At 47.9% G+C, this 23,832-nt stretch overlaps 1 long non-coding RNA gene across 1 annotated transcript in view; it reads left to right on the forward strand.

Annotated features, from left to right (window-relative positions):
* The window catches only part of LOC110403604, a 98,970-nt gene that overhangs the window by 57,992 nt on the left and 17,146 nt on the right, over positions 1-23,832 (forward strand). The window contains exons 8-16 of the long non-coding RNA XR_002441754.1: positions 751-9,017; positions 9,845-9,945; positions 18,226-18,321; positions 18,765-18,854; positions 19,491-19,583; positions 19,696-19,775; positions 20,165-20,443; positions 21,361-21,502; positions 23,007-23,078. This is a non-coding gene — a long non-coding RNA (uncharacterized LOC110403604). The remainder of the gene's footprint in view (positions 1-750; positions 9,018-9,844; positions 9,946-18,225; positions 18,322-18,764; positions 18,855-19,490; positions 19,584-19,695; positions 19,776-20,164; positions 20,444-21,360; positions 21,503-23,006; positions 23,079-23,832) is intronic.

Here is a 23,832-nt window from a genome sequence, read left to right on the forward strand (position 1 = left end):
TAGAAAGGGACACACTGCTAAAGGGCAGCCTGAGAGGGCTCAACAGCACAGAGCGTAGCTCTCCTGTGGCTGAAGTGACCAGACATCCCAATTCGGTTGTGATGCTCCTGATTTTGTCTTCCCACCCAAAGCAGGTTTTAGATTGTCACTCTTCGAGTGGGTACAAGGTTGTGGTTAGAGCCGAGGCAGTGCTCTTACCTTTTTCCCACTTTTCAGAATGATTTCTCCCTCCTATAAAATGGAAATTACACTTGTGAAATAGATAAAACAGCATTTTGCTTGCTTGGAGTGCACAGAGCCTCAGTGGGAACACAGGAGGTGTCTGTGTCAGAGAGCGCTGAAAAGCAGACCAGAGCGATCAGAAATACAGAGTGGGTGCTGAGGCAGTGGTCAGTAATGCTGTGAGCAGGTTTCCTGGGCTGCAGAGGGAGAGCCTCCCGTGCTGGAGCTACCAAGGAGCAGTTTTGGATATGTCTGGTTTGTTCTGCGTAGGACCTGCTCAGAAAAAGGTGCTTGCAAGCACAAACCTGTAGAAGTAATGGTGACTGAAAGCTTTAAGAACAAGTATGATTTAGGGCAGTGTTTGGTGGTAATTTCAGGACCTATCCTGTCCTTGACACTGGATTCTGTATGGGGGATATCAGTTTCTCTACTGGCCGTTCTGCCACTAGAAAACCTGCAAAGCTGTTTTCACTCTTTCCTTTTCCTCACGTCTGTCAAAAAGGTTTATTTATCCTGTTTGTGCTGCAGGTCCAGGGAAGGCATGCAGCTGTTGCTGAGCAGTGCTACAATGAACTAAAGGGGTTTTGATGAGATTCAGCGCCAGGTGAGTGGAAGCTGCTGTTAATCCAAGTGTTTGTTCTCTCTGCTGATTTGTCTCATTGTCTCATTTCTTCATTGACACCTGGTTTTGGCAGTCTTTAACAGTGTAGCTCTCTCTCTGACCTTCTCAGACCAGCTAATGACAGTGGAACAAAGCTTCTGGGCCAGCATCCTGGTGCAAATGTCAGTCTAGTCCTTCTGCACTGCTTTCCTCCCTCTTCTCCCTAGCAGAGTCCACTCAGGTGCTTTGCAGGAAGCTGCAAGATAGCTCCCATGAAGGCTGAGATGCTCTGAGTTCAAAGGTATTTCTCTCTCACGTCCTCCACGAATGACTTGTGCTCACTAGCTCACAGCTGCCAGCTGGTTTAAGTTTTTAAGCCCAAGCTGATGTAGCTGTGGGGCTCTGTGAGAAGTGCAGAGCACGTCTGGGCACGAGGACAGGCAGAGCGAGTGCCTCTGCCATGGCTGATGCCAGGATGGAAGTGCCAGCAGCTGCAGGGCTGAGCTGGCTGATAGAACATGGCTCAGGCTGGGGGCTGTTCATGTTCACCCCACTCACTGCCCTCCCGAGAGAGCAGGCTCACTGCTTGGGGTGCAGTTCTGCTCAGGTGTGCTAACTGAAAGTGAGCTGGGATAGTATTGCAACCCTGCCCTGTGCTGAAGGAACACAGCTCAGCTCTGCATGGCTTCGGCTCTCCCTCTCCCATGCTTAGAAATGAAGCTAAAGGAAAGAGCTGTAACTCAGTGTCTGATTCCAGGTCTCCCATTCAGAAGCCTTGATTAGGTGGTCAAGCGAGGACCGCTTCCTTCCTCCACCCCAGCTGCATCCCAGCTGTGTTCATACTATGAGTGACGACTGTGATAAAATTGCTACTAAATCCTGTCAGCTCTGAAACAGGAACTATGAGGGTTGGTCTTTGCATCAGACATGTAATTACCTGTCTACAAAACCATGAAAATGTACAAGGGGAAAAAAGACGGAAAAGCAAGATCTCTGTCAAATGAGAGAAAACCTATCATTTTCCCATTTTTTTCCCCCTCCATTCACAGCAGTACACTGCTGGGTTTAATCCAGCTAGGAACCTGCTCAGGGGTCAGACTGTCTGATAAGCTACCTGATGGCTACTGACCCTCAAACCTGTGTCAGATTGTAGGACTTTTTGTGTGAAAACTCAGGAAAAACTCTCAATTTGGCAAGGTCTTAGAAGCAGAAAAATCCATTTCCTGCATCAGAAGAAGGTCTTTTTATGGTAAATGAATACTGAATTGCAATCAGAATGCCAATGCTATTTGTTAAATGTGAGTTACTTAAATAATTCATTTTTCACTAATTATACAGGATGTGGTTAGCTTCAATGATCACATGTAATGAAAGGTGAATGGTTCCTGCAGCATTGTCACGACTTTGATGGTGCTGATCGAGAAGAGACTGAGGATTTCCTGATAGTCTGCAGATTATTGCTAACTAAGGAGTCTACCTGGAGTGCCATGCGTATCCTGTGCTTGGAGCCAGACCTAGAACATCCACAGTATCTCCTCATTTCCTAGGGATCCTTAGATTTGACTAAGGTCCCAAATTATCAAAGCTTCTGCCTGATGTTAAATGTGTGCTTAGAACTGTTTGAAGTCAATGATGCTTAAGTATGTGCTTCAGCTTTAGTCACACCCTTGAGAGTGTTGCCGAATGGAGGCTGCTGGCTAGTTAGGGATAAGCCTAGCTGGCTTCTCTTCCTCCCCCAGGACACGTCTTACCCACTCCATTAACTCACCCAGCGCAGCAGGCTCGGAGCGCCCCGGTGACTGTCACGGTTAACTTTATTTCATTTAAAACACAATAGGCGAATCTTTAAGAGTTTGAAAAGTTTCTTCCCCCCCTAGAAACTAAATGAGAGTGTATGTAGGAGGAAAAAAATATATCATCTCTGGCTATATTATCTTACCGTGCCAAGCAGTGGGGAAGCCTCGCAGAGCATTACTGTGCAGTGGAAGAGGCTTGGTTTTCTGTCCTTGCTTTAATGAACCTTTGTTCTACCTCTTAACTGTGACCATTTAATAACCACTTGACTCACTTTGCCCTCAGCAGGATGTTGCATGTAGCTTCCCAGTGCTGAGGAGCAGTTGAAATTAAAAATGTAATTTAATGATTCAGCTGGTAACAGACAGATTACCCAATAGCCTGCCTGTGGAGCGGACCTTCGTAAGCATCATTCTATACAAGAACGCTTCCTTAGACAACAATTAACTTGCTGGCGTGTGCGCTAAGCTCCCAAGTCATCTTTCTGCAGTCTTTAAATCCTTAGCGTAGAGTCTCTACTGAACATTCAGCCAACAGCAAAATGAAAGAAAATGTTTTTAATGTAAAGAGTGGTTCATGCTCTTAGTTTGGAAGCAGATTTAGGTATCTTTGCACAGAGGACCCTCTTCTTCAGAGAGGAGTTTGTTTTCTCTCTGAAGACTTCGGGATTTAAACATGCAAGGCAGACAGGAGCAGAAAGAGGAGGGTGGCTGTGAGGGGAAGTCAACATGCAGCTGGAATGACACCCCAGGCTGCTGCATCAGTACAAATCCTTGTGGGCTTTGCTTGGTGTCTGAACAGCATTCAGATGTGGGCAAACCCTGTATGGAAGGAAGCTCATTATTATCTACAAGCCATCACGAGCAGTAAAGAGCCTTTAAAAAACAATCTTGTATACCCAGAGGAACTGAAGAGACCTCCTGAGCACCTGTTTGGATCAGGAGAAGAGATGCCTGGGAGAGACAGAAAAAGAAGAGAAAGCCTGTTCTGACTGTGTCAGTGGACTTCATTTCTCTGGAGTTCAGCTCAGTTCCTGCAAAGAAATCTTTCCTCCAAAAAAACCCAAGAAGCAATTCCACCGAAAGCCCTGCTAGAGCAGACAAAGATCCCTCGTGATTTTAAAGTCCATCTAGCCTATAGGCCCCAACCAGACAGTGGGGCAGGGGAAGTGGAGGTTTAATTTGAGAGAAAATTCTGGGTGGCCCAGAGGAAAGAACAACAGGTCTTTCTGCCTGGCGTATGAAAACACGTTCATTGTACCTGCCTCTCCTGTCAGACAGGGGTAGGACAAGAAATGATGCATTTGAATTGGGGTGGGAAAAGATTTAGGTCACACATCCCAAAGTTCTTCCTGCAGTGAGGATAGTTTATGGAAAAGCTTTTTTTTTTTTAATAGTTTTGTCTCATGTAGAAGGTGATGTTGTGGTTGGGAACTACGAAGGAAGACCTTACTGACGTTCCTACCCCACGCTGCCCCTGACACAAGGTGCTTCACCAGGGTCCGCAGAAAATCAGATCAGATGAAAGCTTATTTTGAGTAGCGCATACAAGGTTTAATTCTTTCTGCTGAGGCCTGTGCGAAATAAGTCAAGTGTCCTTGACTGTAGCAACCCTCTTTGGAGAGAGAATTATTTCGCCAGTTGTACCATACCCTCTGGTCCATTCCTAAAATGATGCAAAAATGCGTATGCTCCGTCACAAGAGAAATCATAACGAGAGGCGAAGGTTCAAGATAAACATTGTTCTTAGGAAGGCTTTTGAGTTGCCTTCACTTACAGCCAGTTTGCAGCTGACTTTTTTTAGTAAGAACGAATTTACTGCAATAGGTGTGAGTCAGCACGAGTATATTGCAGGTAAATCACGTCAGACTAATTTGATCCCTTGTGCTAGTGAAATAACTATCAGTCTAGGTAGCGTAAATCCGTTTGGTCTTCCAGACTGTCTGAACAAAATTTTGCATGATGGATTATAGCGCAACCTCCTTCCAAATGTAGGTTAAAAGAAATGGTGATCAAAAAGGCTGAAATACAGGCAGGGGACAGAGTCATGGCTTGGGGTGAACTGTGGGAGTCGGCGAGGATGTGGCAGAGGCATTTAGTCCTGCAAAATCTTCTGCTGAGGTGTTTTAATAGTGTTATTAAAGATGAATGCAACTCCACAGCATGTAGGATCTTTAATTTTGCAGATGATACAAAGCTGAAGGGATCACGCAAGACTTAGTGATCTTTCTTTGCAGAGAAGTTGCTTTTTGACAGTATAATCTTGCTAAATGCTGTAAGTAGACTCAAAACCTCAGTATGATTTTGACTGGGCCTTTAACAGAGAACTGGAGGTTAGAGCTGGAATGGCAGCGTTGTCGGTGGAGATGGAGCTTGTGCCGCAAGCTGTGTTGGGGCAATGGGAGTGAGGAGTGACCAGCAGGAGGAGTGAGAGATATCGTCCTTTCACTTCGGGATTGTTTGGGTTCTTAATGCATTCTCACCATAAATGTTTGCGCAGCAGCATTCGCTAGAAAGTTCTGGTGGTAGCCATGCTTTATTGTAGTATATAAAATACATATTCTGTTTGGCCGTGTTTTATTATAGGATATAAAATATGTATTCTCTTTGTAGCTGATGTAGCAATTATATCTGCGAAAATTTATATTTATGTGTCTGAGTAAGGGCTTACCTAAGCATGCAGCTGCTCCTGATTACCTGCAGATAAAGGAGGAAGAACTGGATAGGAACAAAAACTGCATGTTCTTGTGCAAGCCTGCTGACATGCTGGAAGAGTTAACTGGGAAGAGATACTACATGGTTTCTTCCTGGCCTATTGTAATACACAGTAATGTGGAAGCGTAACTGTGTATGTGTTTAGCTGTATAAATTTTATTCCTATCATAGCCATTATCTGAGCTTCACATTCATCTGGCTCTCTGCTTTTAGGTGCTCCTCATTACAAAGTCTCAGCAACACTATGCCAGTCTGGGCAAGAAACGTGCTTCCTCTGCTCCCACTGAGCAGGAGACAGCTGAGCTGTCCAGCAGACAACTCGGTGCTTTCCTGCAGCTTTCCTACCGGTTGGTGAAGGTAATGTGATGGCTGTGCTGCTCCAGTGCTACATGCGCTCCTCTTTCTGTGGCAAAAACAAGTGCAGTCTTTGGAAGATGTACTATAACTGTCAGCTGATTTGTTGCATGAGATTCTGAGAAAAGGAAGAGTGAAAATAGCAGGAGAGTGGTTTTTCATCTCATTTGGACCCTGATTTAAATGGGTTTCTGGGGCAGCATTCATTTCTGGGATAAGAGCGAATCTTTAGGATTGAGGTTTCTGCAACAGGAGCAATCTTTTAGGGGTATCCACCACCTGTATTTTGGGTTTAGAGTACACATTTAAAGGTGACCTGTCAATCTGACAGCACACCCAGATGCAGCGTTTACTGATTTCTCTGCCACCAAGAAGCTGAACCACAAATCTCCAGACATCTGTCATCACTAACAGAAGGGCAAAAATATTAAAATGGAAACCATAAAGTTGAATACATCAAAGATACAACCAGAGAAGAAATATGAGATCCCTCTGTAGCAGGCATAACTCATTCGCATTGCCAATTCAAAATCAGCCATAGCAGGAGAATTTAATGATACCATTGTTTAGTGAAATTAGACATGACACTAGCCAGTTACCTTCTATTTTGGTTGGTTAGGATTTGCTGTTGTTTGACACTCATTAGAAATCACAGTAACCTGCTTTCAGGGCAGTCAAATTAAGCTTTCCTCTCCCTGTATGAGATTACTCATCACACCACAGCTACATGATAATTGGAAAATAACTAGTGAATGAGTACACCTTACAGAAGCTGTCATCTGAGCATGTCAGTAATGTACCCAAGGTGATCCTGCAAAGAATTTGGTTGTACACACAACACCTAAGAAAAAACTGTTGCGGGAAATTAATGCTACAATAACTTATCAGATGTAAAAATAATTATTAATCCTTAATGATGCTGGTAATTTCTTTATGGGCATTCACCTGCCCTTTTGTTTCCTTTAGTGCCTCCGGCATGAGAACACATGCTTTTCTACCTGAACCTCAGCCCCAGCTAGTCTTTGTTTTGAGAGCTACTGTGCCTGCTGGGGAATTTGAGAGGCTTCACAGTGGTTGTGCTCACATTAGCAAGGTGCAGCAGGGGCAGATCTGGGGATTGCAACATTTGGTGCTGGTCTGCTGTGTGCATTCTGGGGGGGATCTACTTGGGATAGCTCTGATCTGGCCCTATGGTTTGGAACATTCAATAGCAACTGGAACACGCTGGGTGAGTTTTTGGAGCACATCTTGTCATTTAGTTTTGTCTGAAAAGAATCTAGTTCTGCAGTGTGGGCCTACATGCAGTAAGGTCAGGAGTTACCTCAGAAGGTCTGTCCTAGTCCTAAGTAAAACACAAGCCCATAGAGATGGAGAAGAGTCTGGAAGAAGCCCGTCAGACCTGCATCTCATTGCTGGAAATGGATAAGGAAAGTTAATCTGAACACGCACAGCCTGTTTTGTTGTTTCTATAACGTGTTTGCTCTGAAATGCATTTTGTTCCCGGGAAGCCCTACTTTGCAATCAGGCAGTTGCTTGTTCTGTGATGAGCATTGCTGCTGCCCCAGAGGGAGGGGATGGCACTGTCTGGACAGGCTTCACATTTGCTGAAGGAACTTGCTTTTGCTACTCCACCCAAGATCCAGTCTACAACTGGAAAAGTCGTCTGATTCCCACTGAAGACTTTGGGTTTAGGAGCCAAGAGATGGTGTGCATGTGAGGCGTGTCAGACTGGTCCCAAGTGTAGCTCACCCTGCAGCTGTGACAAGTTTCCAGCCTCAAGTTGGCAGAAGACGTGCAGGTAAGGTTAGCATTATCAGTTTATTCTCTTCAGTGCGTTCTTTTTTATTTTAATTGGAATATACACTCCTTGTATCACACTGCCCAATTCTGCATGTTCCCTACATATTCAAACAGAAGATGAATTTTCACTTTTGACAGTTCAGCTTACAAAACCAAGAGAGAGAGGGAAGAAAGGCCCTTCTGCATCAGTGTGATGATGGATCACTTTTTATTTTTGCTCAGATGCCAGGTCTGGATTTGAAATAGAAAAGTAATATACTGTTCCATGCAGTTACGTGGGGAGGGGGCCCTGGAGGAGGAATGCAGACTGCTGTTAGACAGGGCTGGAGAGATCAGACAGGCACCAGGAGAACAAAAGCCGCCCCTGTTAGAGATCTGGGGGCTGGTGCTGGATGGAGCGGGGCCTCCTGCTGCTCGCTGCTCACTGTTGCTGTGGCCAGGCTGGCATCACTGTGCAGGGAGAAATGCAGGCAAAGTGCTAATCTATCGAAACAGAAGGACAGACTTAGCTTGAGAAGATGAGCATGCTGAGCTGGTTTCTGCTCTGTTACACCCTGAAACCTCACTGATATCTGTAGAGCTCCCCAGCTGTAACTAGGAGCAGACAGGGGTTCTTTATGCATTTTCTCCAGAGCCAAACTGGTGAGGATTTTGTGAGAACTGGAGAAATTGATACTGAGATTTTTGGCTCTGCGGGAGGGAATCTCTGTTTGCTTAATTTGGGATGAGCCAGTCGTATAAGTTACAGGACAAAAAGCTTAAGCAGTGGAAGCATCCCCCAGAGCATAGTGTAGAGTTGGAGGCAGCTAGGAAAAGTCTTTCAGGCTGCCTGTGTCCTCCTGCAATGCTTCCTTCACTCCCTCAAATATAGAGAAACACCCGCTCCAAATGTTTTGTGCAAGAACGTGGCTCTGGGACCAGCTGGGCTTAAAACAACCCTGTTTTGTCTAGCTGCCTATATAATTTCTCCCAGAGGCGAATGAAAGAGCAGCTTCTGGAAAGCAGTTAATCCCGTAATTTCACCTAGTTCTCTGGCAAGCACTACCATTACTGAAAGGCCTTCACTTCTGTTTCTGTTAGGTGTTCTTTCAAGGTGAAATTTCTAATTTCCAGCTTTTTGCAGTTGTCTTAGAAAAGGCACCACGGTATCTGAAAGCCCTCTCCCACAGCTGCCCCACAGTTGCCTTCCCCCCTATAAGTGCTGGTAGCAGATATCAGATCCCTTCTCAGCTCCATCTCTGGTGAGCCAGCAGGCCTGGGCTCCTGCAGAAGCACACAGCACACAGCTCCTGGGTCATTCTTTTCACTTTGCCTGAATCATTTCTTTATTATCTCTCTCTCCTTGAAGGATGGAACAGAGAGTGGACACAGCTTTCCAGCAGACAGCCACTGGTGCCACGAACAAGAAGGAATGCTCCCTGCTGGCGTTAGTGATTGCCCTTTCCATGGAGGGATCAGAGGAGTCCTTTTACGCAGCTTGTGCTTGTCCTCTAAGTCCTTTTCAAACCAGCGGCTTTCCGAGGCCGCATCCTGTAAGTGTAACCTGCATTTCTGGTTTCAGACGCCTTACCTTGAGTTTGACTTTTTAAATCTTAAATCAAGTTTTACTGGACTGCGGCCAACTCTCAGCCACTTCAGATCGCTGTCTATTGATAGTCCAGTCGGGCTTGTTGTTTCCCTGCTGCCGGTCCTGTTGACATCTGCAGACTTGACCACAACAAGGATTTTTGTAGTGTCATGTAGATCGCTGATAAAAACAGTGAATAAAAAATGGTAATGAGATTTTCACTCTTCTTTTATCCCAAATATTTTTGCCCAGTGTAATATTGCTGCGCATTTATTGGATTGTGGCTACTGGAACATCCAGTAAACGTGCCTTTGAAGAATAGCCAGTTTCTAGAAATGCTTTCCGTCTTGAACGTATATTCCCAGTCCTTTGTGCCAACAGCTGACATTAAGGCTTGGGAAAATAGAAATGTTAAACGCAAAGGTGCGTGCCTCTGCCTGGTGCCAGACTGTTTGCACAAGTGTAACCAGATCACGCCCCAAGGTATCCAGGCAGCTTGCTGGGTTTTAGAACTGCAATTAACTCTTCTTTGGCCTTCTGAGGTCCAGTAGGTTTCCTCATGTGGACTGCAGCATTTTCTGGGCTGAAGGCATTGTTATTTCAGCAGACCTTTTGTTCCTGGTTGTATGGCATGTCTGCGAGCTAGCTGCTGAGACCCACTACAATAACACAACTTTGCTTCCTGCAATCCTGGGGAGAGGAAGTGACATCCGTGCCACATGTCCTCCCAGTGGTGGTGCCCACCTCATCAAACAGTGTGAATACACATTTTGAATGCTTCTTTTCTTGCAGAGAGGCCACTTGCCGGCCTGCAACTCAGTGGGGAGCAGGGCTATTCTGATTGCCACAGAGTGAACTGAATCTGCAAGCTTCTGAGCACGAGTTGCACGCAGGTAGGTGTTCGTGTTCCCAGCAGTGCAGGACCTGTTCTGCAGTGCTCAGGCTGTCAGTCAGCACTGGCTCTGAAACTAAGGGAGTTTCAGGCACCAACATGGCAGAAAGATACCCTTGCCTCAAGTGCTTTGGATTGTTCAGGACCTCTAGCCCAATGCTCATTTAGATCCCAGGTGATGAGGGTTGCAATTCATTTCCAAATATCACTTTAAATCTCTTAAGCCAGATTTGAGGTGGCTATCACCTGACTTTAGGAGGTGCTGCTTGGCAGGAGGCTGCACTTACTGCAGAGCTTCCTAAGGGGAGAGGTGTCACTGCTGCAGGTGAGGACAGAGGCAGCTCTTCTGACAGCAGCTATGTAGCAAATCTCTACAGAAATGGTATCTCAAAGTCTCTGAACTGCTCAGAGTGCCCCAGCCAAATATCCCCAGGCTGGTGCAGCAGAGCACAAAGGAAATAGTTGATATTCAGATCTCGATCTTGAGCTACACAGGACCTGAAAGCACAGGCACTTTTGTACCTCTGGGGAAAGAGGTACGAGGAAGGGGGACAGCCTTTGACATAGTAACAGGAGCTCTCACTTGCAGAGCTAGAGGCAGAACAGTCATCATTAAAAGAAGGTGACATGGCCTTCATGCGCTGCTCTGGTTTGGAGACCCCTGGGTCCTGAACTCACGGTGGGGTTGGCTCAGCGCAGCGGGCTCTGATGGAGGACTATGGCTGGAGAGCTCTGGCACTGCCAGTGGGAAAAGGTCATGCAAAATAAACAACAGATAGTCCCTTTGACAGGTATTGAGGGATATTTCTGACTAAGCACGGTATCATCCAAATGCTTGATCTCAAACTGATTGCTCCTGGCATGGAGACAGGAGAAAATGAGAAGGGAAAGCAACTGAAGGTAGCCTCTCTCTCCATTCAGTTCAGTGCAACCTGGGAAAGCTGTGGGCAGCCCTTCCCCTATCTCTGTCTGCTTTTCATTATTATTATTTTTTTAATAGCCAGAAATAAGAACTTTATCAACTCTATTCATCTCCTGTCAGATGCCTAAATCATCATCTGGCAATACAGCAGTTCCCAGAAAGCGCTGACTTAGCGAGGCCCAGAGGTGCAGGAGGTGCTAAGGGAAGGTCTCCACCACCCTCCCATCCCTGGTTCCCCTTTTTATTATCCAGGCTGATGTAGGATGCACGTCCCTGCCTTGCCCATGCTGCGTGCTTGTGTTTCTGGGTCCTGGGAGCTCTGGATGCAATGCTGTCAGGTGTAACAAGCCAGAGGCAAGTTCTGTTCTGTTTGGAGATTAGCCCATGTACAGCTGATGCAGCAGGTCTGACAGGTTCCCTGTTAGATCCTGGGCTCCTGCAGCACATCCCTTGGTCCCCCTTTTCCCACACAGTCCCGCCCTGGCTTCTCCCGCAGGTATGGGTGGCTTGCTGTGTGCCAAACCGTGGTACTGGCCTTTCTACATCTCGGTTTTCTTTGCTCCTATCTGCAGCCAGTTGGTCAGGGCAGTTCCTCCTTCATCTCTGCTTGAATCTGCTCCCCATATTTAGGTCTTCTTCTACTTCTTCCATCTGTACAGGAAGCCTCATGGGCAGCTCTGGTTGTCTTCAGCTCCAAGCCTGCAGCAAGAGCTGTTTAGAGAGAGGGTCCCAGCCGTACTGCGTCATCAGGTGCCAACTCGTGTGAACAAATGCCACCAGCGGGAGCCGAGGCATCACAGTGCTCCTTTAAAGACATTTCAGTAGCTCAATTAACTTTCCACTTGGGTGTTTTCTTTCTCCCCACTTTGCTTTCATGGTCATTTAAAACAAATAAAATGAGCAGAACGTGGCAGTGCGATAACCACCATTTAATTCCCTTCCCACGGGTCTCCAGATTATTTGGTGATTCAGCGGCAGCAGGGGGAACATTTATGGCAAAGGAGGAGGGAGCTTCCCACAGGGGCGACAGCTCACAAAACGGGGCCCCTGAGCATCCTGGGGGAGAAACGTGCCACTGCTTCCCTTTTAAATGCCTGGGCATGGTGAATGCAGCGCGAGAGCCGCGGCCTTGGAGCACACACAGCCACCGCTCCCCCGCTTCTGTGCTGCTCCCGTTCTCACTGCCCTCGTTGTTCTCACGTTGTGAAGTGTGGATGAAGACCAGTGTTCAGGATACATTTCACGCTTCTGTGCAAACACAATATGAGATGAAGAATTCATACCCTTAGACAAGGAGACAAGAGTGTATTTTCTCATAACAAGGAAAAGCAGCCAAATTGGAGCCTGGCAATTCCTCTTTAGTGCTCCTGACTTCCCTAGGAAGTTCAAACAAGCCTATGCTTTTAAGCAGGCAGAGGGAAGTATATTATATTAAAAAAAAAAACACCCTTTTTTACATTCTCTTCCAAACCTCTGTCTTGGTCGGCGACTTCTCTGTTTGATCTGCTGGGAGTGCAGTGGTGGTGAAGGAGAATACCATGTGCTTTGTGTGTTTGTGAACAATTAATGGCAGTAAGGCACTGCACTGAAGCAGCGTGTAAAACGCACCCCAGGAGGGGAACATAACAGCCAGGCTGCAAAGCAGGCCGGTGCTCTTGCTGTCCTGTAGGAAAACACAACGTGGGGGTTTACTCCTTCATCAGCAGCAGTAAATAACGGGTGCTCACCTTCAGTTCTCCTTCAGCCACTTCTTTATCTCCCCAGCCTCCGTGCTGGCAAGGAAAAGAAATATTTACTGTAGTTTTGTGTTTTTATGGCTGTTCAAATTTTAGCTTTGTTTTCTCCCTAAAAAGCAGTGTTTTCACAGCTTTGGCTTCATCTCTCCCTCTGTCTGGAGCGCATTCTGCCAGTCTGACACTGAAAATTAGCCCTGAACCATTTGCCTGAACCTGTCAACCCCACATCACAGCCACACATTGTGTATGCAGGTGGTTTGGCCTGGGAAGGATGTATAATGCACGTCAGTCATTTAATACATTTATAATCTAATCTCTCAGCACGACACAGTCAGCGGTTTTTCCTACCCCTTGTGCAGCACATTGGGTTTCCATCCCTGCGTTATCCTGTGCCAGGGGAAGGCACTGTCTCATGCAGCACCAAGCTGGATGGCTCCAAATTCCCTGCAGCAAAAGCTACAGTGATGTCAGCTCTCTGTGCTCCCTCTGCCCTGGCCAGGCAGGACTCGTGTCTGGAACTGTGGCCGTCCTGTTCTCAGGCACACCAGTGTCTGCCGACAGCTCCAGCTGTACTGGGATTCTCCGGCAGCACCTTGCTCCAAAGGTTCGCCTCCCTTCTTTTCATCCCAGCAGCAAGGCTGTGAGCAGGACTCGCTCAGGCTAAACCCAAGCCTGAGACACAGAGGTTACAGAGCTTCTTACCCCCGTGATAAGCACTTGAGAGTCATCTTGTATAATTTTCCAGGGGATCCGCAGATGCCATGTGCTGTGGGACTAAGTCCCAACAAGCCATGAGCGGCCAAGACTCGTTGAGCAGGGGAGCTGCAGACTCTGGATTCCTGAAACCTGTGCTTTACCGTACATCTTCCTCCAGTTCCCTGAATTAAAATGATTCAGGAAATGCATTTTCTGACTGTCAGTGAAATGCATTCATCACTCCCCTGAATGTGCACCAGATTGTTAATGCTTCAGGCCAAATTCCATGTCTTTTTTAATGCCTACAAAATGTAGTTTGTGTTGCCGGCTCTGTATTCATAATAATTATAAAAGTAACGGGAGTAGCTGCATTCCTATAGGCTAGAAATGGCCGGGCACAGGCAAGAAAAAATGAGTCACTGTTGCAATTAATGCTTGTGCTTGCACCTGTGATTAATTAGCCTGGCAATAGTGCTATGCAAAAGATCAGGGTGAGAATTAATAGGGAGACAAGTGAGGACTTCTAAGATGGTTAGAATGCTGCTTAGTGCTCCTTCCTTGGGCTGCCTGTGCCTGTTTAATTAAAGGCAATGGTGCAGCCTTGCCACGTTCCAATAGACCCTCAGGCAGGTGGTGCAGAATATTTATATAACAGCGTTCTGTAGCAAATGTCAAAATTTAATTCCTGTGCACTTCTCTAAATATAATTGTGAAACGTCAGAGATGCTAAGAGGAATGCTGGCAGTGGCTGGGATTGCTGTCAGGAGCAGGCAGCAGCGTGCCAGATTTACACCCGTCTCAATACGCAGGTGACTTTTCAGCTGTTATGTTCCAGGAGCCTGCAGCGCTCTGAGGAACATCCTTCATCTGACAGGAACACGTGCTGCAGGTTTGTACACCTGTAGGTGCTGATCCCTGCAGTCCTGGGCTTTGGTGAAAGCTGTTGCGACTGGAGGACTTGCTGGTGCTCAGTGGCCTAGGAGGGGGAGGATAATGCTGCAAACCCTGGCACGGACCATGCACCTTTCAAGCAGAACTCTGCTCCCCTAAAGGGTGTGGAGAAGAGATGGCTGACAAATACAGCCCATCAGGTGCTAACGGAGAGAGCAGGGATGTTCCACAGAGATCTGCCTGGGGACAAGTTGTTGTGGAAGGGGCTGAAGCGAGAAGGCAGCTGCAGGTGGTCTCTCCTGCAGGACCATTCACTGGATTTCTTCTCACAAGGCATTTCTCTTTTCTCCCACCTTCTTGTCCCTCCCAACTGTCCCCATTGGGAGGAATGGGTGAGACAGAGCAGGAGCAAACCCTAGGAGCCCGCATGTTTCCACAAAGCTCCTCCAAGAACCTGCTCTGTAAGGTGACCCACGCTGGCTAAATTTCTTCTTCATGTTTTATCCATCACTCCTCCTGCTGGCCCGTCACCTTTCCCTTCTGCCTGTTTGCACCTCCCACCACCCCAATCCATTTCTCCCAGTGGCAGCAGCTATTGACGGGTTTAAATAGATGGGGTTTTACTGGTCCTCCCCCCGGCTGCTCCCAAATTGCTGACGAGGACGCTTTTGTCTGTTCACACATCAATCTGAAAGCGCACGCGAAGTCCTATCTTGGCTGACTTAATTGTTAGGAGCTGCAACCCCAGTGTCTTTGTAAATAAAATGGTTTAATCTCACAGGGCACGCCTGGTGGAGAGCGTCGAATAAATACATCAATATGTAAATAGATCCACAAGAGGAGGATGAACTGGGACTTTGCAAAACTGATAAAGCATCTTCGGAGGCACGTTGCCACCGCACTTCTTGCATATTCTGATGAAGCAGACAGCAGTGCTGGATCTCAGCCTTGGGTTGCAGGAGAGGAAGGGAGGGAGGAAAGCAGTGTGGGCACGAGCAGACCGTGACTGAAATTCTTGTACGGATTGATTTGGCTTGAATGTATTCCTGGGCTGGTCTAATTGCTAGTTTAGTCTCAGGCTTTGATTCTCCTGTTCCTTGCACATCTCTGCTGCTGAGTCTTCCCTGCATTTCAAGCAGTCGTACTGCATCCAGACCAAACCAACCTCTGTTGGACCAAAATACCTGTCCTTTGCAAAGCATCCCTCTGCAAAGCATTTGCAGCAAAGTGTGGCACGACGAAAACGGAGTGTAGGTTGGACTTCTGCTAAATGAGTCTTTTAGGTATGTGACGGTATTCAGGGCTTCTTTGGAAAAACAAAACCCGAGGCTTTTGGGACACCTTGTTCACGATGGCCCGGCCCTCCTCAGATTTGTGGGAGATCACTACAGAGAAGCACAAACAGCAGAAGGTGCCGTGGCCAACTCCTTCGTGCCGACACCGCCTGCAGCACCCTGCTTGCAGCAGGACTGCGTGGAGGACAGCCCCGCATTTTGTCTGCTTTGCCTCGTGTGCTTCCACTGTGGGAACAGAGACACGAAGGTGAGGAAACGTGGCACACAGCTCGAGCGCTTCTGTCCCAGTTTCCAGGGAGAGGAGAGGAGCAGCCCCCCACGCGCGCTGTCTAGGCACCGCCTCCCTTTCTGCAGGCTGAGCTCCAGCCCTTGTTTTGCAGCGCGCCACATGGAATTTTATCACCTTCAACAATGAAATCTGTCACCTTCAAGCTGCTTTATTGTAATCTGGGGACTTTCACCGCGGCCGCCGTAACCCCGCGCTGGGCTCCCACCGCACAGCGCCTATTGATCCGGCTCCTCGTGCAACCCGCGGTGTTAACTTTGGGGACCACATTTGTACTTGTTTTCTCACTAGTGTCCGATCATTAATTGATCTTCCTCTTTCCCTTTGTCTTCCTTCTGTCTTGTGTGCACCTCAGTCCCCTTCTCCCGCTGGCTGCCTCACCTCTCTCCCTGCCCCTCTGCAGATGTGCAGCGGCGGCAGCATCCAGGAGGTTTCCTGATCTGATATTTTAAAGAATGCCATGTACAAATACATCCTTTAAATGATGATACCTCTGTCACATCCATTACACACGCGTGTGAGTCAGATTAACCAGTGCATCTTTTCCTGGAGAAAGCAACTGAACAGTGAATTCAGGCACTGGTACCTCAGCAGCAGATGCAGCCTGGGCACTGCAGCCCCTGGACTGTGTCACAGGTCACTTTTTTCTGGACACCTGGGGGCCCTGGTGGGGCAGGAGGGGAAAACTTGACCTTATTTATCTGCTGCTGTACGTGTCAGGATCAGGACATTCCTGCTTGCTGTTTTCCCGTAGCTTATATTGTTGATGAATTTTTGTTTAGGGGATAACTTTTCCTTTTCAAATGCTCATTTGCGTGCACATTTATGTGGGCTAATTAAAAACTTACCATCAGAGTTGCTTTTCTGCTGACAATCACTGTACAGCAAATCGGCCGTTCCTTTTTGGAGATGTCTGCTTTGCTGCAGAAATACAAGTTTTTTATAAAATCATTTGGTCCCATCTTTTGGGCTTTATGTTTTCAGTGAATAACCGATGTTTGCAAGGAAGATTTAAACAAAAAAGGCTGTTCACAGAAGTTTCTCTGTGGGAAAAATAGATAATGTGTATTATTAAATATAAGGAGGCTTATGTCTTGAGTTTTATCAAGGCACAGTTCTTCACAAGCTCAATATAGGTTGGGTATTATTCATTGAACGAAACCTTGCACTTCTTGCAGGCAGCACATTGAAAGGTGCCTGCGCCTGGCAGCTCGGGCCTGGAGGGCTGCTCTCATCACTGTCGGTGACATGAGTTATTTCATAAGCCATGGAAATAATTATTTCAAAAGTGGATGTGCAGGGGATGACAGCAAAGGCAGAGGCTGGATTGCTGGATTTGCCTGAGCCCATCCAAAGCAGAGTGCCAGCTAACGTACCAGCCGCGAGACTTTGTGACAAGCCAAAAGAAACCTTTCCTCCAGCCCATGCAAATGGGTTTTGCAAGGCAAAAATAAGCAGTGACGCAAACATCACACATTTCTTTTTCCTCTTTGCCTTAGGAAAAGAGGAAGAGACGAGGAAAGACTGATGCTTTACCCTACCGAGGGCTTTTTCTGGGAGCACTCGCTGTGTGTTTCTCTTTAGGTGGAGCTCTTTTGATTTTCTGGCTGCCTTGCGAGTCACACCGAGGTGCCTGCGGAAGGCTTTGGTGATTGCTTCTGAAATCCATGCTCCCTTGAGGATCTGCTCCATCCATATTCATAAAGTTTTAATTCTTGCTTTCTGATAACACTGCGTGGCTGTTTTGGGGGCCCGGCTTTATGAGGGACCTGTGGTTGATGGTCACCTGTGAGGGCAGGACGCCAGTAACCTCATTTCTCCTTTGACAGAAGTCAGGACGAGAGCTCCCTCTCCTTTCTCTCGCCGTATTGCTGAACTCCTAGCGCTGTTCTGCCCAGCATGGCATATGGACACAACCAGCTCATTGCTGGGACCACTCTGTGACCTTGGTTTTATTCATGGTTCTGTATGCGCACATCTGATCTTTGGAAGGAATTGTTATAACCCTGTGTGGGTGCTTAAATATGGCCTCACAGAGTCAATGTAAATTTACAGCAGATAAGGCTTGGACCCCAAATGCCTTTTTTAACCCACTGCTGTATTTTTCCAGTTCCATTCCCTCTGCCCCTTCTAATCTATTTCCAGCAGCTTTGAGTTGAATGTGGCTCCTGCTTTGTGCTTAAACTGACCTTGTCTGTGCCACTAGAACATTTTGAGATGGCCAACAGAGAGTTTTGCACATGCATGTATGTGCCACGCATACCCACCGCTGGTGAAGGATTTGTCAGGATAAGAAGTCCTGGTGGAACAATGCCCACAATGATGAATGCACAGAAAATACATAAAATATTATACTCAGGTAGCCAGATAATGGTGTCATTCACCAAACTGTGACACTGTTCTCATTGAGCAAATGTCATTTCCCTGAAAAAAAAAATCAATTTTCTTTCCTCAGGAAAAGGATGTCCAGAGCACCTTGCTGAAAGAGAGGAGGCAGAAGAACCTTTGTGCACGCCCTGCTTCCTGTGTGCTTTGCTGATTTTAACCACAGGTTTGGTTATTTCTTGTATATATCTGTATATATATATATATATATATTTCTCTCTGCGTTCCTGCTTTGAAATATATGCCTGAATTCTCAATGAAGAACAGCTGAGAGATCAGGAAAATGGCTTAAGAATTCAGCAGGCTGTAAGCTATTTGGATTTAAAATAGTGCCTGGGAGAGAGCTTTTCACACTGCCTCGCTGAACAGCCTCCTCCTGTCAGCGGCTGAGGTTGCCGTCCTTTGTTCGCCGCGATGTCGCCTTCCCCTAACTCTCCAGCGAGCCTTCAAGGAAAAGAAGGCTGAACGAGGCTGCTTCCTTTTTCAAATCCCTCAAGGTCCTTCTTAAAAAAAAACAAAACAAAACAACAAAACACCCTTATGGGCCACACGCCTTTTAGTTTGCTTCTCGGCTTTGTTTCTTCATCGCTCCCCCCTCCTCCTTTGCAGGACGCTGCTGAGTGCTCAGCGTCGCTCACATTGGCTGCAGCGCTTGGAGCATCAGAGCCTGCTCCTCTGACTGCATCCAGAGCATCTCTGGTACGTGCAGAATCCTCTTCCTTCCCTCTCCCAGGCTGCACAAATACAAAGCTGCTGCTGCTGGGCAGCACGGGTCCGGCCTGGATGCTTTGTCACAAACCCCGGAGCCAGGGGAGCTGGGAGCATCAGGTGCAGCTCACCCTTGGCCTCCTGTTCCCGGGTCACTTCCCCGTAGAAGGAGAGCGCCCGCAGGACACGCAGGCACAGCTTCTGGAGTGCTTCTAAAGCCATTTTTGTTCTGAAATTCCTGTTGTTGGTGGTTTTGCTGACCTCAGCGGGCTGTATCTTTTCCAAACGTTCCTGATGTTTCTCACAGAGTAATCTATTAACGTCGCAGACAAGGATTCTGCTGACTTCACTTTGGCTCCTGTTCCCCATTGAGCAGGCGCGTCCCTTTATGGGGGAATGCCTCAAGCCAAAAAGAGAGGGAAAAAACCCAGCCCCTGAGCTAACTGAAAACAGGCCCAAGGGGAAGCACTTTCCAGCCGCGCTGCCTCTCGCTGGCTGGCTTCTGTTCTGGGCTTGGGGACGTGCCAGACTTCAGTGCCTCCCTGCTTTTGATTCCTGTTTATCCCCAGCAACATGATTGTCTGTAATTACATATAATCTCTCCCGTGTTTACTCTTCTTCCTCCAGGTCTGAACGCAGCTCCATGGCAGCTCTCTGCTCGGCCTGCCAAGGCTCCGGCTCCCAACTGCTGCTCGGCATCCTCCACCTTCCCTTTGAAAAGTAACAAAGACATCTGATTTCCCCCCACCCCTTCTCCCCGTGCCCCTCTGCTCCCTCCCTCCCCCTCGCTGGCACTGGGGTTATTTATACAGAATGTGGAAACAATTTGCAGGAAAGCGAACAATGTAACCCGGAGTGAGGGAAAGGAGACAAGTTTATTGTGCACGCTTCTGGGCCCACTGCATTTTCGGGGTGAGACGAAGAGAACTGTTTTCCTTGCTTTCTGCTCCCCTCCTTCAAGGTCTCGCTGCGCTGCTTTCCATCTTGCCAGACTCAGGTCCAAACCAGAGCAACCAGATCTGACTGCGTGTTTTGGAGGAAGTTCAGGTTGGATCCCTCCTTGCATCAGAGCTCGTATCTGTTTGCTTAATCCTCTTGGAGGTTTTGCTCTCAGAACATTTCTGCTCCCGGGTTAGCGTTAATGAAGAGCATGTGTGCAGAGAGGTCCTGACGCAGGCCCCGAGAGCTACAGCGCTGCAACAGGCACTGCTTTCTGCTGGCGTGTTGCACCTAGCTGCACAGGGGGACTGCCTTGGCAGGCTCCTCCCTTCCCAGGAGCTCGCAGCTTCTTTTCTCAATAGCCTCAAGACTTGGGACGTGATCTGTGCACGCCGTGCTGAGCGGGTGAGGCCGAGCCAGGAAGCTGCCAACTGGGACATCGTGTTCCTCTCTAAGCCAGGCACGTCTCTGACCCTGAGCTGGTGGAGATCAGTGATGCAGTAGCACAGAAGGGAGCCATGCGGCAGGGGACAGAAGGAACCTGCAGCGTGTTCTTCCTGAGATCTCACATCTTCTCCACCTCAAAGCATTTCCTCGTCCTTCTCAGGCTTTGTCCATACAGAGTGTGAACTTCAATGTGTGTATGTTCTGTAAGATGTTTCTGTTTTCTCTTCCAAGCTAAGCACCAATGTTGTGAACTGGGAGCAAAGTCACTGCCGCCTTCCGCTAATCCCCAGAGGCCAAGGCAGTGCCCAGACATCACAGTGTGGCCCCTGTTCCCAACCTGAGCCAGGCACTGAGGCTGTGGCATGCAGGAACACTGCTCTCAGAGGTATTCCCTCGATCTGCACCAGCGTTTGTGAGCACAGCGTGCTCCTCAGCCGTCCGCCTCCCATCCACACAGCTGCCTCGCACACAGCCTGTGGATGTCTGCAGCAGCCTGCCCAGGCTTGCAGCATGGCATGCTTGGCTGGCTAGCTGGGCTACAGAGATCGTTTAAATGCCTGAAACTCTGGAGAGTCCCCTCTGGTCCCTCCTGCAGCCATGCTTGCCGGCTCAGGCTGCTGGGACAGCAGCTCTGGTTCTGAGGGTTGTCTCCAGGTGCTCATAGTGTGGGCAGACAGGTTTCCAACCTCCTCCTGACTCCCAAGGTCCCCCTTTACCCCTGGAAACGTGGCCTTGAGTTAAACTTCGTGGAGAACTCTGAACTAAACAGCTCGCAGCAGCAGTACAGGTTTGGGCAAAGAAGTCTTGTAGCTCTGCCTCTAGAAACTTTAAAATGCGGGGAACAGCAGTGTAATTTCAGGGAAATAGTCACTGGAGAACATGGTATTTTCCTTTCTGGTTTGATTCTAAATGTTAAAGTTCTAATAAAAATAGAAGGAAAATTCTCCTTGGAATGATTGTGCTGCCGAAGCCACCCTTGGCTGTTTGGAATTTCCTCTGCTGTCTTATTCTTGTTTTCATTATTTTAAGGGCTGTTTAGATGAGAACAGATTTGTATTCTTCTCTTCATACTGCTTCCTTACCACCTGAAATCCTCCTCTGCTCTCTGCAGTTCCCAACACAACTGTGAGCAATATCCCAAACAGAGTGCTGTAACTTCAGGTGAAGAAAAGCAACAGAAGCAGATGGGCTTGTAAACAGCAGAGAGCTGGCTCCCCCACAGAGGGCCGTGCAGAACAGAGAGGAGCAGAACGGTTAGTAAACACCGAGCAACTTCCATTTGGTGGGCGATGTCAGTAGCTGAAACGTGTGACAATGTGGGGAGAGGACAGAGGAGGAGCGGCGACTATTGTATTCTGGCACGGTTGGCTATTCCCAGCAGAAGCTGTTGATGTTAGAACCTGTAGCAAGTTGGAGAATATGGGAAAGGGGGGACGTTTTCCAGCATTAAGAAATTTGCGGGTGAAGGAAAGAAGATTTTCCCCAACCTTTCTGTGATTGCATTTTTATCTCAGCTTCATTCCTGTTTCCCCTTGAATTGCTTTTGAAACTGTCAGTTGATGAGAGCAGCGAGTAACTTCATTGATAGGAAATTCCCCCAAATTACCCGAAGGCTTGCAGCCAGATGGAGGCAAAAGAAACCCCAGTTGCCGCCCCCACTACTGGAACAAAAAGCCTCCCATCCCCTGGGAGAAGCAGCAGCAGCCAGCTGGCCAGCAGCACGCCTGCCACTCCGAATCAGCATGTGCTGCCGTTTGTCCGGGACCCGCATGTGAGCTGGAATAGCAGGGGAACATGATCTGTGGGATCTAACTCCCTAATAACCAGGCCTGGGGATTTCTCCTCCTCAGGGAGCTGCTCGTTGCCACGCGTGTTCCATCAGCGCGGTGCCGGCGAGGGGAAGCAGGGTTCATCAGGGTTCATCAGCCAGCACAGGGGTGTGGGCAGCTGGTGTGCCACCCAGCCGTGCCCCTCCTGCAGGTGCACCCAGGGGATTGGCACGAGGGAAGCGAGAAGAGAAGCCCAGAGCTGACACAGCCTGTCAGGGCCTGCAGGCCGGGTAACAACAAACCTCCCAGTGCTGGTAGCTAGCCCTAAGAAGCGGCGCATGAACTGTTTCCTGAAGGGATGCAGATCCCTGCCTATGTACATTCTGGTTTTCCCTGTCCTTTACTCGCCCTGTGTGTAATAGAGTCTGGGAGCGCTGCAGACAGGCAGACCTCTTCCCCTCTAAGAGGTCTGGGGACTCCTTCTCCCTTTTCCTTTCCCTTTCCCTTTCCCTTTCCCTTTCCCTTTCCCTTTCCCTTTCCCTTTTCCTTTCCCTTTCCCCTTCCCCTTCCCCTTCCCCTTCCCCTTTCCTTTCCTTCTTGGGCAGGACCTTTTTTCCTGCCATTTCTGGCTGCCCTTTGCTTACCAGTGAACCCTGGGGATTTGGTTGCTTAGCTTTAGAGCCAGGAAATGAATGGAGAAGGGCAGGAAAAGAAAGAAAACAGAATAAGGAGACTCACTTCCATGGTTTATTGGGTCCAGAGAGATTTCTATAAACCACATGGTATCAGGTGTAAAAGAAATGAAAGATGATAACCGATGTGGAATAACGGAGCAGCCCAAACCTCCCACAGCCCGGTGAGTCTCCAGAAATGTTGGCGAGGCTTAAGCAGCAATTTATGGTGTACCTGCTGTCCAAGAGCAGCCCCTCCACCTCGTTCCTGTCAAGAAGAGGTCCTGATTCATGTCATCTGTTTTTACTTCCTCCAGCAGGGAGACTACTGCAGATCCCATGGATTGCAACAGTCACAGGGAAGAGAGACCTGTGAAAGATGGCTCTAGGTGAGGATTTCAGAGAGATTTGTGTTTGATTTAGGGCTGAAGAGTTGATATTTCTATTGTTGTTGGGGATTGGGAGGGGAGAGATTACTGAGTCCCTGAATCTTAATGTAAAATCATTAGAATCTGGAACAGATTGCCAAAAAGACACTTAGGGACAACTAAATGTACAAAGCAGCTTGAATATCCCTACCACCAGAGATCATCCAGTGCAAGATAAAGCCTCTGAAATGGGCAGCGCTTTAATAAAGCACATATGTTTGGGGACTCTAAACACACACAAAAAACCCAATATTTGAGGAGGATTTACATTTTCTCCTCACTTTCCTAGGAAGAGAAGATGCCAAAAAGTTGCTCACTCTCTTTTTTTTTTTTTTCCCTGAGGATGGCTGAGCTGGACAAGACCCACCCAGACGATCCCCTCACCTGCCCCAGTGGCTACTTTTGTCCCTTTGTCCTGTCACAAGCGGTCGTAGCATTTCTGGGGAGATTTGTCATTCCAAGCAATAACCTCAGAGGTTAATTGAAGTCTGAAAGTAAGCTGATTTGGTAGATACGCTGGAGAGGTTTTAATTACACGTTTAGGTCTCTTGTTGTTTTAACCGTAAATTTTACCTGGGAAAGGAAACAGTGGCATTGGGAGCAACACCTTCAAGCAGTTGGAATTTGGAGGCAGAAAATCAGGGGGACTGACAGATGGAAACGAGCTCTGAATTAAAAGAATTCCTTCTGTTTGTTTTGGGCCCCAAATAACTGG

The sequence above is a fragment of the Numida meleagris genome, chromosome 9 (genome assembly GCF_002078875.1).
Source record: "Numida meleagris isolate 19003 breed g44 Domestic line chromosome 9, NumMel1.0, whole genome shotgun sequence".
In the NCBI taxonomy this organism is placed as follows: domain Eukaryota; kingdom Metazoa; phylum Chordata; class Aves; order Galliformes; family Numididae; genus Numida; species Numida meleagris.